Source organism: Meriones unguiculatus, chromosome 14 (assembly GCF_030254825.1).
Source record: "Meriones unguiculatus strain TT.TT164.6M chromosome 14, Bangor_MerUng_6.1, whole genome shotgun sequence".
Lineage (NCBI taxonomy): Eukaryota > Metazoa > Chordata > Mammalia > Rodentia > Muridae > Meriones > Meriones unguiculatus.
This window is the reverse complement of record NC_083361.1, coordinates 50,226,388-50,243,740: the sequence shown is the minus strand read 5'-3', so window position 1 is coordinate 50,243,740 and position 17,353 is coordinate 50,226,388. Positions and strand designations below refer to the sequence as shown.

The window sequence follows — 17,353 nt, the reverse complement described above, 5'->3', positions numbered from 1 at the left end:
CTGCTTCTGGGATACCTCACCCAGAATGATCTTTTCTAGTTTCTACCATTTGTCTACACATTTCATGATTTCCTTGTTTTTAATTGCTGGATAGTATTCCATTGTGTAAATGAAGTATAATTTCTGTACCCATTCTTCAGCTGTGGGACATCTAGGTTGTTTCCAAATTCTAGCTATTATGAATAACGCTGCTGTGAACATAGTTGAGCAAATATTCTTGCTGTATGGTTTAGTATCTTTCAGATATATGCCTAGGAGTGGTATAACTGGAACTTTTATTTTTTGCTTTTTTATTAATTAAAACTTATTCACTTTATATCCCTATTGTAATGCTTTCTCTAATCCCCTTCCAAGTCCATCTTCCCTCCCTCTTCTCCCTTGCCCCTCCCCCAGCCCACTGATAAGGGCAGTCCCCCTCACTTTCCAATCTGACCCTAACATATCAGGTCTCATCAGGACTGGCTGTTATAGCTGGATCTTGAGGTAGCACTATTCTCTATTTTCTGAGAAAGCACAAGATTGATTTTCAAAGTAGTTGTACAAGTTTACATTCCCACCAGCAAAGGAGAAGGGTTCCTTTCTCCACAACCACTCCAGTATGCTTCATCCCTTGTGTTTTGGAACTTAGCCATTCTGCTGGGTGTGAGGTAGAATCTCAGGGTCATTTTGATTTGCTTTTCCCTGATGACTAAGGACACTGAGTCTTTAGGGAAACAATACGCTTCATAACAGCACAAGTAACATAAAGTAACTTGGTGTGAATCTAACCAAGAAAGTAAAAGACCTCTGTGAAAAAAACTTCATGTCTCTGAAGAAAGAAACTGAAGAAAAAATCAGAAGATAGAAAGATCTTCCATGCGGGGCTGGAGAGATGGCTCAGAGGTTAAGAGTACTGGCTGTTCTTCCAAAGGTCCTGAGTTCAATTCCCAGCAACCACATGGTGGCTCACAACCATCTATAATAAGATCTGGTGCTCTCTTCTGGAGTGCATGTGTACATGCAGACAGAACATTGTATCCATAATAAATAAATAAATCTTAAAAAAAAATAAAGTAAAAACTTTTGCGGGTCTGATGCTCTTTGGGTGGATGACACCTAAATGAACATCGGTACAAAGTCCCAATTTATTTCTAATATCAGAGATCAGACCTCTACTCTTGCCTGATGCGTCTAAAACAAAAAGGGGGAACTGTAGAGAGCTGCGGAATGCTGTGCCTTAAAGATGGAGCTGGTTTCCGCCTTCCACCTTCCCGATGGTGAGTGCTCTCTGTCACGAACAATTCCACATTTGGCTAAGGCTGAGGATCTGGCTTACTTCCATGTATGTGGACCTATCTGCTTTGCCCACGTGGCACGCCTGGGTTGGCTACCCAGAGGCTATTTAAGCTGTGGGCTGGCTTTCCCCAGGGTCCGAAGATTGTTCAATGTTCCTGAATAAACTGCATTGAAAAAAAAAAAAAAAAGATCTTCCATGCTCATGGATTGGTAGGATTGACATAGTGAAAATGGCTATCCTTCCAAAAGCAATCTACAGTTTTAGTGCAATTCCCAATAAAATAAATAATAAATAATAAAATAGTAACACAACTGAAAGAACAATTCTCCATTGCATATATATATGCAAGAACAATATATATATATATATATATATATATATATATTACCTAAAACAATCCTGTACACAGAAGATCTTCTGGAGGTATTTCCATCCATGATCTTGAGCTGTACTATAAGACAACAGTAATAAAAATGGCATGATAGTGGCATAGAAACAGACTAGTGGATCAATGGACTCAAATTAAGACTCAGAAATCAACCTACAAACCTACAGATACTTGATTTTTGACAAGGAAGCCAAATCCATACAATGGAAAAAAGAGAGCATCTTTAATAAATGGTGCTGGTCTAACTGGATGTCTACATGCAGAAAAATGCAAATAGATCCATATTTATCACCCTGCACAAAATTAAAGTTCAAGTGGATCAAAAACTTCAACATAAAACCTGACACACTAAATCTGTGTGAAGAAAAAATGGGAAAGAGCCTTGACTTCACTGGCACTAGTTTTTCTTTTACATCCTACCAGAAAGTAATTATTGAAAACTATACCCCTTTACCCTCAGCAAACAATCCTATTTATACATAATATAGAAGCTATTTCAGTTACCCACAGATGATCTAAACGAAGACAACAAAGTCTCAATCATAACCTGCACCTCTAAAATGTGATGGTTACACCTAAGGCTCATGGAACATTATGAAAGATGAGGCAGAAAAAATATGAAGAGTCAGAGGACTCCTTCTTCAAGATTTCATGTCTTCTAGACATGACAGATAAGATACATCCATTAACTCTCAACAACATGGTTGCCTGAAGAAGTTCTTTACTATGAAACCACCACTAGACTTGCCAAAATGGTGAGGATAATTTCACAGGGACTAATTCATAGATGAAGACTTATGAGTAATCAATGGCTGTTAGGAAAAACTGAATGAATTTTCACTAAGTATACATGAACAAAATGTACTCAAACGATATGCTTGTCTGTACTACAGAGCAATGGTAATAAAAATTGCATGGTATTGGCATAAAAACAGAAAGGAGGATCAATGGAACCGAATAGAAGACCCAGAAATAAACCCACACACCTATGAATACTTGATATGTGACAAAGAAGCCAAAACCATTCAATGGAAAAAAAGACAGCATCTTCAACAAATCATGCTGGTCCAATGGGATCTCTACATGCAGAAAAATGAAAATAGATCCATATTTATCACCCTGCACAAAACTAAAGTCCAAGTTGATCAAAGACCTCAACATAAAACCAAATAGTCTAAATCTGTTAGAAGAAAAAGTGGGGAACAGCCTAGAACTCATTGGCACAGGAGACAACTTCCTGAACATAACACCAACAGCACAGGCTCTAAGAGCAACAATCAATAAATGAGACCTCATGAACTGAAAAGCTTCTATAAAGCAAAGGACACTGTCATCAAAACAAAACGACTGCCTACAGATTGGGAAAGAATCTTAACCAACCCTTTATCTGACAAAGGACTAATATCCAGTATATACAAAGAACTAAAGAAGCTGAAAAGCAGCAAGCCAAGTAATCCAATAAAAAAAAAAAAAAAATGGGGACCAGAGCTAAACAGAGAACTCTCGACAGAGGAATATCGAATGGCAGAGAAACACTTAAAGAAATGCTCAACCTCATTAGCTATCAGAGAAATGCAAATCAAAATGACCCTGAGATTTCACCTCACACCTATCAGAATGGCCAAGATGAAAAACTCAAGTAACAACACATGCTGGAGAGGTTGTGAAGAAAAAGGAACTCTCCTCCACTGCTGGTGGCAATGTAAACTGGTACAACCACTTTGGAAATCTATCTGGCGCTTTCTCAGACAATTAGGACTAGTGCTTCCTCAAGACCCAGCTATACCACTGCTAGGTATATACCCAAAGTTTGCTCAAGTACACAAAAAGGATATTTGCCCAACCATGTTTATAGCAGATTTATTCGTCATAGCCAGAACCTGGAAACAACCCAGATGTCCATCAACGGAGGAATGGATACAGAAATTGTGGTATTTTTACACAATGGAATACTACTCAGCAATCAAAAAGGAGGAAATCATGAAATTTGCAGGTAAATGGTGGGATCTAGAAAAGATCATTCTGAGTGAAATATCCCAGAAGGAGAAAGATAAACATGGTATATACTCACTTATATAGACCTATAAGATATGATAAACATAATGAAATCTATACACCTAAAAAAGATAATCAAGAGAGTGGACATGGGGTAAGATGATCAATCCTCATTTAGAAAGATAGATGGGATGTGCATTGAACGTATGACAGGAGTCTACTGAAGGCATCTGAAAGACTCTAACTAGCAGTATTTTCAAAGCAGATACAAAGACTCATAACCAAACCTTCCGCAGAGTAAAGGGAATCATATGAAAGAAGGGGATTTAATATGATGGGGAAAGGATAGGAGCTCCACAAGGACCAAATATATTTGGGCACAGGATCTTTTCTGAGAATGACATTCAACCAAGGACCATGTATGGATATAACCTAGAACCTCTGCTTGGATGTAGCCCGTGGTAGCTCAGTAACTAATTGGTTTCCCATAGTAAGGGGAACAAGGACTATTTCTAATAGGAACTCAATGGCTGACTCTTTGACCTCCCCACCCCCCAAGGGAGAAGCAGTCCTGTTAGGCCACAGAGGAGGGCTTTGCAGCCAGTCCTGAAGATACCTGATAAAACAGGATCAGATGAATGGAGAGGAGCCCCCCCGACGTCAGTGGACTTGGAAAGGGGCAGGGTGGAGATGAGGGAGGGAGGGTGGGATTGGGAGGAAATGAGGGAGCGGGACACGGCTGGGATACAGAGTTAATAAAATGTAACTGATAAGAAAAAAATAAAATTAAAAAAATAAAAAATATTAAAAAAGATGTATTTCTTAAAAAAGATATGCTGGTATGTATGACTGTGTATGTTTACTGTAACATAATAATAATAATAATAGAAGTAGTTATGGATTTGGGGGAAAAGGTGGCATTAAAGGATTTGATAGTGAGGAGAGAGGAGTGAAAATAACGTCAATATAGCAGTTATGCATGAAATTATGAAAAATAAAATATTGCCAGGCAGTAGAGATGCATGCCTTAAATCCAACACCAGGGAGGCAGACACAGGCAGATCTCTCTTAATTCAAGGCCAGCCTGGTCTACAGAGCTAGTTCTGAGATTACCAAGGCTACACAGTGAAAATTTGTCTCAAACAAACAAAAAAATCAGAAGCTCTCCTGTATACAAAAGACAAGTGGTCTAAGAAAGAAATTAGGCAAACAACACACTTTACAATAGCCACAAAAAAACATAAAGTACCTTAGTGTGACTCTAACAAAGGTGAAAGACCTTTATGAAAAAAATTCAAGTCTCTGAAAAAGAAATTTAAGATATCAGAAGATGGATAGATCTCTCATGCTCATGAATCAGTAGGATTAACATCTAAAAATGGCCATCCTATCAAAAGCAATCTACAGAGTAAATGCAATTCCCAACAAAATACCAACACAATTCTTTACAAACCTTGAAAGAACAATTGCAAAATTTAAATGGAAAAACAAAACAACAACAACAAAAAGCTAGAATAACTAAAACAATTCTAAGCAATAAAAGATTTCTAGAGCTATCTCCATTCCTGATCTTGAGCTGTACTATAGGGTAATAGTAATAAAAACTGCATGGTATTGGCATGGAAACAGACTGGAAGAGGATCAGAGACCCTTAAATAAACCTACACACTTGACACCCGATTTTCATCAAAGAAGCAAAAAGTATACAATGAAGAAAAAAAAAGATAGACTCTTCAACAAATGGTGCCAGTCTAACTCTATGTCTACATGCAGAAAAATGCAATTAGATCACTATGTATCACCCTACACAAAATTAAAATTCAAGTGGATCAAAAATCTCAACATAAAACCAGATACCCTAAATCTGTTTAGAAAGAAAAAAAAAGTAGGAAGATCCTTTATCTCATTGGCACAGGAAAAACCTCCCAAACAAAACACCAACAGCACAGGCTCTAAAATCAACAAAATCAACAATTAATAAATGGGAACACTTGAAACTGAAAAACTTCTGTAAAGCAAAGGACACTGTCAGTAGAACAAAAGGACAGCCACAGACTGAGAAAAGATCTTCATCAAACCAACATCTGAGAGAGGGCTAATATCAATTATATATAAAAAAGTAAAGATATTAAACATGAACAAACCAAATATTCCAATTAAAAATGGGGTACAGAGCTAAACAGAGAATTCTCAACAGAAGAATATCGAATGATGGAGAAACACTTAAAGAAATCTTCAAAGTCCTTAGTCATCAGGTAACTGCAAATCAAAATGACTCTGAGATTCCATCTTACACCCATCAGAATGGCTGAGATAAAAAACTCAAGTGACAACACAAGCTGAGGAGGATGTGGAAAAAGTGGAACCCTCCTCCATTGCTGGTGTGAATGTAAACTTATACACACTTTGATAATCAATCTGGTACTTTCACAGAAAATGGAGAATAGCACTACCTCAAGACCCAGCTATACCACTCCTGGGCATATCCTCAAGAGATGCTCTACCATTCAACAAGGACATTAGCTCAACTATGTTCATAGCAGCTTTATTTGTAATAGCCAGAATCTAGAAACAACCAAGATGTCCTCAGCCAAAGAATGGATACAGAAATTATGGTACATTTACACAATGGAATACTAAGCTATTAAAAACAAGGAGATCATGAACTTTGCAGGCAAATAGATGGAACTAAAAAAGATCTTCCTGAGTGAGGTAACCCAAAAGCAGAAAGACACTCATGGTATATATTCACTTATAAGCAGATCTTAGCCATATAATATAGAATAAACATACTAAAATCTACAGAACTAAAGAAGCTCAATAACAAGAACAACCTAGGGAAGATTCTTAAATCTCATTCAGAATGGCAAACTGTATAGAGACCAGATGTGGCAGAAGAGAGCGATTGGGAGAGGAGCCTACCAGAACTGTCCTCTGAAAAACTCTACCCAGATGGGGATCAAAGCAGATGGAGAGATTCAGAGCCTAACTTTGGGCAGAGCACACACGGATTTTTATTGAAGAAGGGGGTAGGGATATAGAAGGACAGGAGCTCACAAGAGACCCAAAAAAGAAAAAAAAAATCTGGGTGCAGTGGGCCCTACAAAGACTGATGCCTCAACCAAGGGCCATGCAGGGAGAGGACTGAGATCCCCTGCTCAGATATAGCCCATAGGCAGGTCAGTCTCTATGTGTGGTCCCTAGTAAGGGAAATAGGGGTTGTCTCTGTTGAACTCTTGCCTGTTCTTTGATCATTTTCCTCTGGATACAGGCAGTATCTTGATGAGACTTGATAGACTACTGTCAGATAGTAGGGGAAGAGGACTTCCCTTTTCAGGGGACTAAGGGAGGTGGATATGGGGGGTGGGAAGAGAGAGGAAGGGTGAAACTGGGAGTAGATGAGGAATGGGGCTACAATCAGGATATAAATTGAATAATCTGTAAAAATAATAATATTAATAAACAGTCATTGAGATCTATGTCCATGAACTCAGTGGCTGCCTCTTTGATCACATCCCCTTGAGGTGGGGCAACCTTACCATGATACAGAGGAAGACAGTGCAGCCAGTCTTGATGAGACCTGATAGTGTAGGATCAGATGGAAGGGGAGGAAGACCTCCCCTATCAGTGAACTTAGGGAGGGGCATGGGAGGAGATTAGGGAGGGAAAGAAGGAGGAGGCTAGAGCTGGGATAGTGAAAGAAAGAAAGAAAGAAAGAAAGAAAGAAAGAAAGAAAGAAAGAAAGAAAGAAAGAAAGAAAGAAAGAAAGAAAGAAAGATACACATTAACCCAGTGGTAAAGGTCACACTAACAACCACACAAACTCACTCTCATTTATTGTAAATATTCCCTCATTTGTATTGTCTCCACGTGATTATTAATTTTGGTTTGTCATGTTTAAAGTAAGACTATTAACTTACTTGAATTTCTTCTATTGAAAGGCTTAACTCTCTTTAGTATGACTTTTCTAATGTTGAAATAATTAAACTTCTGCATAGTGATTCCTACTTGAGTGCTTCTGACAGTCTAACTTTTCAATGCTGCAATGCGTTTCTCTTCAAATCCTTCTATCCGCTATGATTTCTACTTAATTTTTTATTTTTATCTATTGTACAATCTTATTTAAATCTGAAGATTTGTGGGAGGGGATATTTACAAAATTTATTATGTATAAGGTTAAAAATGTCAGTTACAAATCATAATCTCTTTTCTAATTTTAATAATGAAAATGAAATATTTGAGGGAATTTTTTTAATATTAAAAAATATCTATGTCCATTTAGCAGGATAATAATTGTAGATTTTTTTTAGCCTACAGTCATTGGGTAATAATTGTAGGGCCTTGATTAATTTCTGTGTATTCGTAGTAGTACCAAAACCATGAGTATTAAAACTACTGGAAAAATTGACATAATGTTTGAGGTTTATTTATTTTTTTGCTGTTGTTGATTTGTATTTTTAACAAAAATTTATTTATTTGTTTGTTTGCTTGCTTATTTATTATATGTAGTGTTCTGCCTGTGTGTATGCCTGCATGCCAGAACAGGGCACCATATATCATTATAGATGGTTGTGAGTCACCATGTGGTTGCTGGAAATTGAATTCAGGACCTTTGGAAAAGCAGCCAGTGCTCTTAGCCTCTGAACCATTTCTCCAGCCCTGTTTGAGGTTTTTGTTTTTGTTTTTATTAATTTTTTATTTTTATATTAATTACAGTTTGTTTACTTTGTATCCCAGCTGTAGCCCCCTCCCACATCTCCTCCCAATCCTACCCTCCCTCCCTCATCTCCTCCCTGCCCCTCTCTAAGTCCACTGATAGGGGAGGTCTGCCTCCCCTTCCATCTGACCCTCATTTATCAGGTCTCATCAGGACTGGCTGCAATGTCCTCCACTGTGGCCTAGCAAGGCTGCTCCTCCCTTGGGGGGAGGGTAAAAGAGCCAGCCACTGAGCGTTTTTAATAGATTGTTTCCACATAATATATCCTGATTTCAGTTTCCTTTTTTCTACTCTTCCAAGTTTCTCCCGACCTCCATTTCATTCTTTCACTAGAAAACAGACATCAAAAAATAATAAAAAAAGTATAGTATAAAACAAAAATGAATACATCAAAGATAGACAAACAAACAGAGAAGAAAAAGAACACAAGAGAAAACCTAAGAAACATAGACTAACCTGGCCACTTACTCAGAAATCCCATATTTAAAAAAAAAAGTAAACTGGAAGTCATAATGTATATGCAGAGGACCAGGTACATGCCTGTGTGTGTTTTGTGCCTGCTGCCTCAGTCTCTTAGAGTTAGTGTCAGCTTTAATCATGTTGTTTTAGAAAGGCTTGTATTTTTGTTGTACTACATTTCCGATGACTCTTACACTCTTTTTTTCTCTCATTCTTCAAGGTTATCTGAGCCTGCCAGGAGCCACTGCCAGCTAGTGGAAAGATACAGACAGCTGCAACAAGGTTGTGGGTAAGAGATTTACGTTTCCAGAACTTATGAGACATCTGTTCGTCAGGCTAGACATTTTGAGATATCTTAGCTGACATTCTTGTAGTATCTCTTTTAGTAAACATTCTTGTGGTATTCTGCATCATCATCATCATCATACCACCCTGTTATCTTTTGTAAACTAATTTTCTCACACATTTTCCCTTCCTGCCTTCTCCCTATAAAGTTGTGTGAAATTTTTCAAATAAATGAGAACTGGGTCAGATTATAGACTTGCTCTCCCTCTTTGTGTCTTGTCCCATCCCATTCTATTCGCCCCTCCTTAGGAACCCGATGAACTCCCACTGTATGGGACCTGAGCCCTGAGGGTAGGCATTTGATGGAGACATCAAGCTTAGGGCTGGATCTTCCAATATCTCTCACTAGCTGCAAAATGCCTGACTGCAGTCTCTTTATTTGTTCCCATATGCTCCAGGAAGAAGCCTCTCTGATGATGTAGAGGAGGGCATGCATAAATGAGTATAACACAATATCATTAAGAGAAAAAAATTGCTGCTTTATTTTATATAACAGTAATACTTGACTTTACCCTGTTCCTTGGACTATCTAGTCTCAGGTTCTTGGTCTCCCAAGAAGAGTCAGGTTTGGGTTCTATCATATGAAGCAAGCCTTAAGTGGAATAAGATATTGGTTGGTTACTTCCATAAGCATTGTACCATACTGTGCAATTATATCTTGCAAGCAGAGCACAATGAAAATCAAACAGGTTTTGGCTGGGTTGGTGTATGTTTCTCTTTTGGTCATGTACAGTGTACAATCTTGTATCAAAGACTCTCGGATGTAACAGTGAAGGCCCTATGTAGAGCCAAGACATCAGCTAGAATTATAAATTTTCAATGAATTTTGTATGTAAACCCAATGTCCATTAGTGTAGGATTCATTTGGTGGAAAAGATATTAATAGTTGATAATTTTATTTAGAACATGCTCACCTGTGTGAATATTTATGAAGCTTCTGGTGTTTAATTTTCTAACCCTAACCTTCCAATGGCCCTTAATTTTAGCTGTCTCTATCCATATTCTCTCCCTTTCCTCCTGTACACATCCTACCCTACTTGATAATTCTATCCCATCCCACAATCATTCATACCTACTGTATTTCCCTTTTCTTTTCTTTTTTTTTTTTTTACTTGATTCTTTTTTTTTTTTTTTTCAATGCAGTTTATTCAGGAACCTTGAACAATACTCGGACCCTGGGGAAAGCCAGCCCACAGCTTAAATAGCCTCTGGGTAGCCAACCCAGGCGTGCCACGTGGGCAATGCAGATAGGTCCACATACATGGAAGCAAGCCAGATCCTCAGCCTTAGACAAATGTGGAATTGTTCGTGACAGAGAGCACTCACCATCGGGAAGGTGGAAGGCGGAAACCAGCTCCATCTTTAAGGCATAGCATTCCGCAGCTCTCTACAGTTCCCCCATTTTGTTTTAGACGCATCAGGCAAGAGTAGAAGTCTGATCTCTGATATTAGAAATAAATTGGGACTTTGTACCGATGTTCATTTAGGTGTCATCCACCCAAAGAACATCAGACCCGTCCGATACCTTTTTCTCAGAGGCAGGACCTGGGGCATCAACCCGCATGCAACCAGACATGCTCTTCTCTGGGTCCAAAGCGGCTGACCCTGAGTGCAGTGCTTAGCCTCGCATCCTGAGCATAACATTTTAGCTTTTTATGGTATCCAACCATGCTTGGGGAGAATGTCCTGCTTCAATGGCTGTAAAGGCCTGAATGATCATGGCTGCATCACTCTGTTGTGAGACTCTAATCTTGCATATATACCACAGGCAAACCAAGGAGACCAACACCAGAAGGCCTGCTAACGCTCCCATGCCCGCCCATTCCTTCAGATGATTCATGGCTGCAGCAATCCATGATGATAATCCTGTGGCTAGTCCTGCGTCCACTCTGGTAGAATTTACTGTGACAATGGCCACTCTCAGCTGCTCCATCGTAGTATCGAATTCTCCAATCCAATTACCTAAAATATAGCTAGACAATTGTTCAGACAGATTTGCAGCACAGGAAAAATTCTCATGTTATATGCTAGTGACTCAAAGTCCAGCATGTTTTCATTGACAGCCAAGTTGAGCGATTTGCCATAGGGTATCAATTTGCTCCTGCACGAGGTCAATCCTCTGAATGAACACCATCAAGCTTCCTTTTAGTTGAGCATTAATTCCTTTATGTACAACTAAGGCATGAGCTACATTGGCTAAATGATTGTTCAGGGTCTGAGCAGTCTGCCCAGTATGACTCATGGCTAATGCCACGGTGGTAGCTCCAACAGCCACCAATGAGATGGCAGTAACAATGGTGGCTGTAGTTCCAAGATCCCTTTTCTGTCTGAAGAGAGTCATAGCGTGAGGGGCATCAATGGGCACAGGCACTCAGTGAGGCATGCGAGTAACCAGGGCATACCTAAATTTACTAGCATTCCAGCATTGGGCAAAAAAGCAAGTATCATTACCACAATTACTTGGCTCTATCTGGCTAATAATGAATAAAAATGGGGGATATAGACAAACAGGTGTGGGCTTATAGGAAATATTATGAGAAGCCTTAACCCCCTCGTTGGAACATCCTGCGTCAGTTCTAGAACTAGCAGTGGTGGTGTCCGAGGTCTGAGTAGGTTCAGGAGACCATTGCCCCCAGGGGCGAGACATGCTCCATGCCAATTGACTAACTCCATGTTTTCCTCCACTTTTGAAAGTCATTTAAGGTTCTTAAATTATTTTTTCCCTTTTTTTAAAAATTTTTCATCAATTACACTTTATTCATTCTGCATCCCCCCATAAGCTCCTCCCTCCTCCCCTTCCAATCCCACCCTCCCTCCTCCCTCTGCTTGCATGCCACTCCCCAAGTCCACTAATAGGGGAGGTTCTCCTCTCCTTTCTGAACTTAGTCTGTCAGTTCACATCAAAAGTGGCTGCATTGTCCTCTACTATGGCCTGGTAAGGCTGCTCCCCCACAGAGGGAGGTGATCAAAGAGCAGGCCAATCAGATTATGTCAGAGGCAGTCCCTCTTCACATTACTATGTAACCCAATTGGACTCTGAACTGCCCTGGGCTACATCTGTGCAGGGGTTCTGGGTTATCTCCATGAATAGTCCTTGGTTGGAGTATGAGTCTCTGGGAAGTTCCCTGTGTTCAAATTTTCTTGTTCTGTTGCTCTCCTTGTGGAGACCCTGTCCTCTCCAGCTCTTACTATTTCCCAGTTCTTACGTAAAATTCCATTCACTCTGCCCAACAGTTGCCCATCAGGCTTAGCATCTGCTGTGATAGTCTGTAGGGCAGAGGCTTTCAGAGGCCCTCTGTGGTAGGTTCCTAGGTTGTTTCCTGTTTTCTTCTTCTTCTGATGTCCATCCTCTTTGCCTTTCTGGATGGGGATTGGACATTTTAGTTAGGGTCCTCTCTCTTGCTTAGTTTCTTTAGATGCACAGGTTTTAGTGGGTTTGTCCTATGTTGTATGTCTATATGAGTGAGTATATACCATGTGTGTCTTTTTGCTTCTGGGACAACTCACTCAGGATGATCCTTTCCAGATCCCACCATTTACCTGCAAATTTCATGATTTCCTTATTTTTCATTGCTGAGTAATATTCCATTGTGTAGATGTACCACAATTTCTGCATCCATTCTTCAGTTGAGGGGCATCTGGGTTGTTTCCAGCTTCTGGCTATTACAAATAAAGCTGCTACAAACATGGTTGAGCAAATGTCCTTTTTGTGTACTTGAGCCTCTTTTGGATATATGCCCAGTGGTGGTATGGCTGGATCTTGAGGAAGCGCTATTCCTAGTTGTCCGAGAGAGCGCCAGATTGATTTCCAGAGTGGTTGTACAAGTTTACATTCCCACCAGCAGTGGAGAAGGGTTCCCCTTTCTCCACAACCTCTCCAGCATGTGTTGTCACTTGAGTTTTTGATCTTGGCCATTCTCATGGGTGTAAGGTAAAATCTCAGGGTTGTTTTGATTTGCATTTCCCTAATGGCTAGTGAGGTTGAACATTTCTTTAAGTGCTTCTCTGCCATTCGGTATTCCTCTACAGAGAATTCTCTGTTTAGCTCTGTTCCCCATTTTTTAAGTGGATTACTTGGTTTGCTGCTTTTCAGCTTCTTTAGTTCTTTATATATACTGGATATGAGTCCTCTGTCAGATAAAGGGTTGGTGAAGATTCTTTCCCAATCTGTAGGTGGTCGCTTTGTTTTGATGACGGTGTCCTTTGCTTTATAGAAGCTTTTCAGTTTCATGAGGTCCCATTTATTGACTGTTGCTCTTAGAGCCTGTGCTGTTGGTGTTCTGTTCAGGAAGTTTTCCCCTGTACCAATGAGTTCTAGGGTATTTCCCACTTTTTTTTCAAGCCGATTTAATGTGTCTGGTTTTATGTTGAGGTCTTTGATACATTTGGACTTCAGTTTTGTTCAGGGTGACAAGTATGGATCTATTTTCATTTTTCTACATGTAGACATCCAGTTAGACCAGCACCATTTGTTGAAGATGGTATCTTTTTTCCATTGTATGGTTTTGGCATCTTTGTCAAAGATCAGGTGTCCATAAGTGTGTGGGTTTATTTCTGGGTCCTCTGTTCGGTTCCATTGATCCACCATTCTGTTTCTATGCCAGTACCATGCAGTTTTTAAAACTGTTGCTCTATAGTACAACTTAAGATCAGGGATGGAGATACTTCCAGAATATCTTTTATTGTAGAGGATTGTTTTAGCAATTCTGGGTTTCTTGTTATTCCATATGAAGTTGAGAATTTTTCTTTCCAGGTCTGTAAAGAATTGTGTTGGTTATTTGATGGGCATTGCCTTGAATCTGTAGATTGCTTTTGGTAAGATGGCCATTTTTACTATGTTAATCTTGCCAAGCCATGAGCATGGGAGATCTTTCCATCTTCTCATATCTTCTTCTAATTCTTTCTTCAGAGATTTGAAATTTTTTTCATACAAGTCTTTGACTTCCTTGGTTAGGGTTACTCCGAGGTACCTTATGTCATTTGTGGCTATTGTGAAGGGTGTTGTTTCCCTAATTTCTTTCTCAGCCCTTTTTCTTTTGTATATAGGAGGGCTACTGATTTTTTTGAGTTAATTTTGTATCCGGCCACTTTGCTGAAGGTGTTTATCAGCTGTAGGAGTTTGTATTTCCCTTTTCTAAAGAGACGCATCATACCTCCTAAATACCTTATTCTATAACTAACCTCCATGGTTCTAACTATTCTAGATTGGTTGTCATTGACTTTGAAGCTATATCCACATACAAGCAAATAAGTATCATAGTTGTCTTCTGCTCTACCTCTTTCCAGGTGACTTTTCCTATATTTCCATGTATCTATCTGTGAATATAATGATTTAATTTCTTTTGATGGATAAATTTTTCAAACAATAAAAGTGTGTATCACCATGGTGTCTCTTACCTCTAATCCCACATTCAGAAAACTAAAGTAGGATGATCAGTGTTTCAGAACATCTTTGATTATACAAGTGAAAAGCCAGCCTAAGCTGCATTTTCAAAACCAGAATGAAATTGTTATGCGACTGCTCAAACTCACTGCTCATTCTCTTCTGTCAACAGAAAAAGAATTTTCCAGAATGTGTGTTTAACTTCCTCATCAAAACTTTAGCCTTTCTGTCCTTTTGTGCTTTCATATGACCTGAATTTCCAGAAAATAAACATTTCGAACTTAAAAAAATAAATAAACAAAAGAAGTGAGTGTCAGTCATGAGAAGAGTAGACAAAGGAACAATGTTAATTTATCTGAGATGTTAGTAAATCAAACACTATAGGAATCGGTTCAGATTATAGGTCTGATCAAGAGGTCAATACAAATCAGATTAGAAGATTATTCTTTTCAAAATCAATGACTCAATGGTAGAATGCCTCCCCAATGTGTTGGAATACCTGGGCTCAAACCTCAGTATTTGTGGCACAAACAAGATAGCTCAGTATGTAAAATGACTTTGATCCACGCATAACAACCAGGGTTCCATCACAGAAAGCCTCATGAGAAAGGAGAGAATCGACTTCCACAGGTTTTTCTTGGGCCAATAAAATGTCTCCTCCCATAAATAAACATGAAACCATCTTGTGATTATTATATTTTTGAAAACAGATTTTTTTTCAGACATAATATTCTGATGATTGGTCCTCCCACTCATCTTCTCCTTTATCCTCGCCACATGCCCAACTATCTAACACCTCCGTTTCTCTTTAGAAAATATACACAAACTTTAAAAATGATAAGATAGGAGATTATCATGATTTTTTTCTTTAAACAAACAAGAATAGAATAAAATCAAGAAACACAAAGAGAGAAAAAGCATGAGAAGAACATAGAAACAGAGACACATGCTCTTGTACAGAACCCATGAAACACAAAATTGGAAATTAAAATAAATAGATATACTCACTTATATAGACCTATAAGATATGATAAACATAATGAAATCTATACACCTAAAAAAGATAATCAATAGAGCGGACATGGGGTAAGATGTTCAATCCTCATTTAGAAAGACAGATGGGATGTGCATTGAACGTATGACAGGAGTCTACTGAGCGCATCTGAAAGACTCTAACTAGCAGTGTTTTCAAAGCAAAGACTCATGACCAAACCCTTGGCAGAGCACAGGGAATCATAAGAAAGAAGGGGAGTTAGTCTGATAGGGAAAGGATAGGAGCTCCACAAGGACCAAATATATCTGGGCACAGGGTCTTTTCTGAGACTGACATTCAACCAAGGACCATGTATGGATATAACCTAGAACCTCCGCTCAGACGTAGCCTGTGGTAGCTCAGTAACCAATTGGTTTCCTAAAGTGAGGGGAACAAGGACTATTTCTAACAGGAACTCAATGACTGGCTCTTTGGTCTCCCCACCCCCGAAGGGAGGAGCAGTCCTGTTAGGCCACAGAGGAGGGCTTTGCAGCCAGTCCTGAAGATACCTGATAAAACAGGATCAGATGAATGGGGAGGAGTCCCACCTATCAGTGGACTTGGAAAGGGGCAGGGTGGAGATGAGGGAGGGAGGGAGGGACTGGGAGGGAATGAGGGATCGGGACACGGCTGGGATACAGAGTTAATAAAATGTAACTGATAAAAAAATAATAATAATAAAATAAAATAAATGAAAAAAAGAAAATTACCAGTAAGGAAAACAAAGAAACAGACGGAGCATTATGAGTCACAGAAATATTTTTCATAATAGCATTGAGTTCAGGAGTTGGCTGTCTAATGCTTGTCATGGGGTTTCCACTTGAGTTTGGTTTAAATACCCACTAAGGCTCCACCAGAATAAGCTAGTTTTTTTCTTTTGGGAGCAGTAGTCTATTGGAGAAAGCTTCTTGGTTAGAAGTTAGATATTAGGTGCACTTCACCTTTTCAGTGCTGAGAACCCTATTGACTTGAATCTGGCAGAGCCTATGTATGCTGTTCTGATCTATGTGAGTTCATATTTAATTTCTTTTGTATCTGAAAGGTATTGTATCCTTAGTTCCATTCCTCCTAGCCCGACAGCCTTTTAGAATCTTTGTAGCTCTCCTCTGCAGAATCCTTGAAAGTTAGAGTTTAGATGGAGATGTCTCATTTATGACTGGGTGATCCAGTGTCTCTCACTCCCATTACATTGTCTAGTATGGATTTTTGTATTTGATCCCATCTACTACAGATCTTAGCTTCTCTGATGATGGCTTCAGTAAATTAAATTAATCAATGGGTATAACAGAAAATTATTAGGAATCATTTTATTGCTTCATTTATTTTTTTATAGTTTTTATTTTTTATATTAATCACAGGCTATTTACTTTGTATCCCAGCCATAGCCCACTCCTTTGTTCCCTCCCAACTCCACCCTCTTTCCCTCATCTCCTCCCTTTCCAAGTCTACTATGAGGGGAGGTACTCCTTCCCTTACATCTGACCCTAGCTTATCAGGTCTTATTAGGACTGGCTACAATGTCCTCCTCTGTGGCCTAGCAAGACTGCTCCTCCCTCGGTTGGGAAGGGGGAGAGGTCAAAGAGCCAGCCATAGAGTTCATGTCAGAAATAATCCCTGTTCCCTTACTAGGATACCCACTTGGATACTGAGCTACCATGGGCTACAACTGATCAGGGGTTCTAGGTTATACATTGTCCTTGGTTGGAGAATCAGTCTCATAAAAGACCCATGTGCCCTGATATATTTGGTCCTTGTGG

General features: G+C 39.2%; 1 long non-coding RNA gene across 2 annotated transcripts in view; it reads left to right on the top strand.

The window, feature by feature from the left end:
• LOC132647210 (uncharacterized) overlaps positions 1–17,353 on the top strand; it is a 253,174-nt gene that overhangs the window by 181,611 nt on the left and 54,210 nt on the right. For both annotated transcript variants that reach the window (XR_009585540.1, XR_009585541.1), the window contains one exon: positions 9,056–9,124. This is a non-coding gene — a long non-coding RNA (uncharacterized LOC132647210). The remainder of the gene's footprint in view (positions 1–9,055; positions 9,125–17,353) is intronic.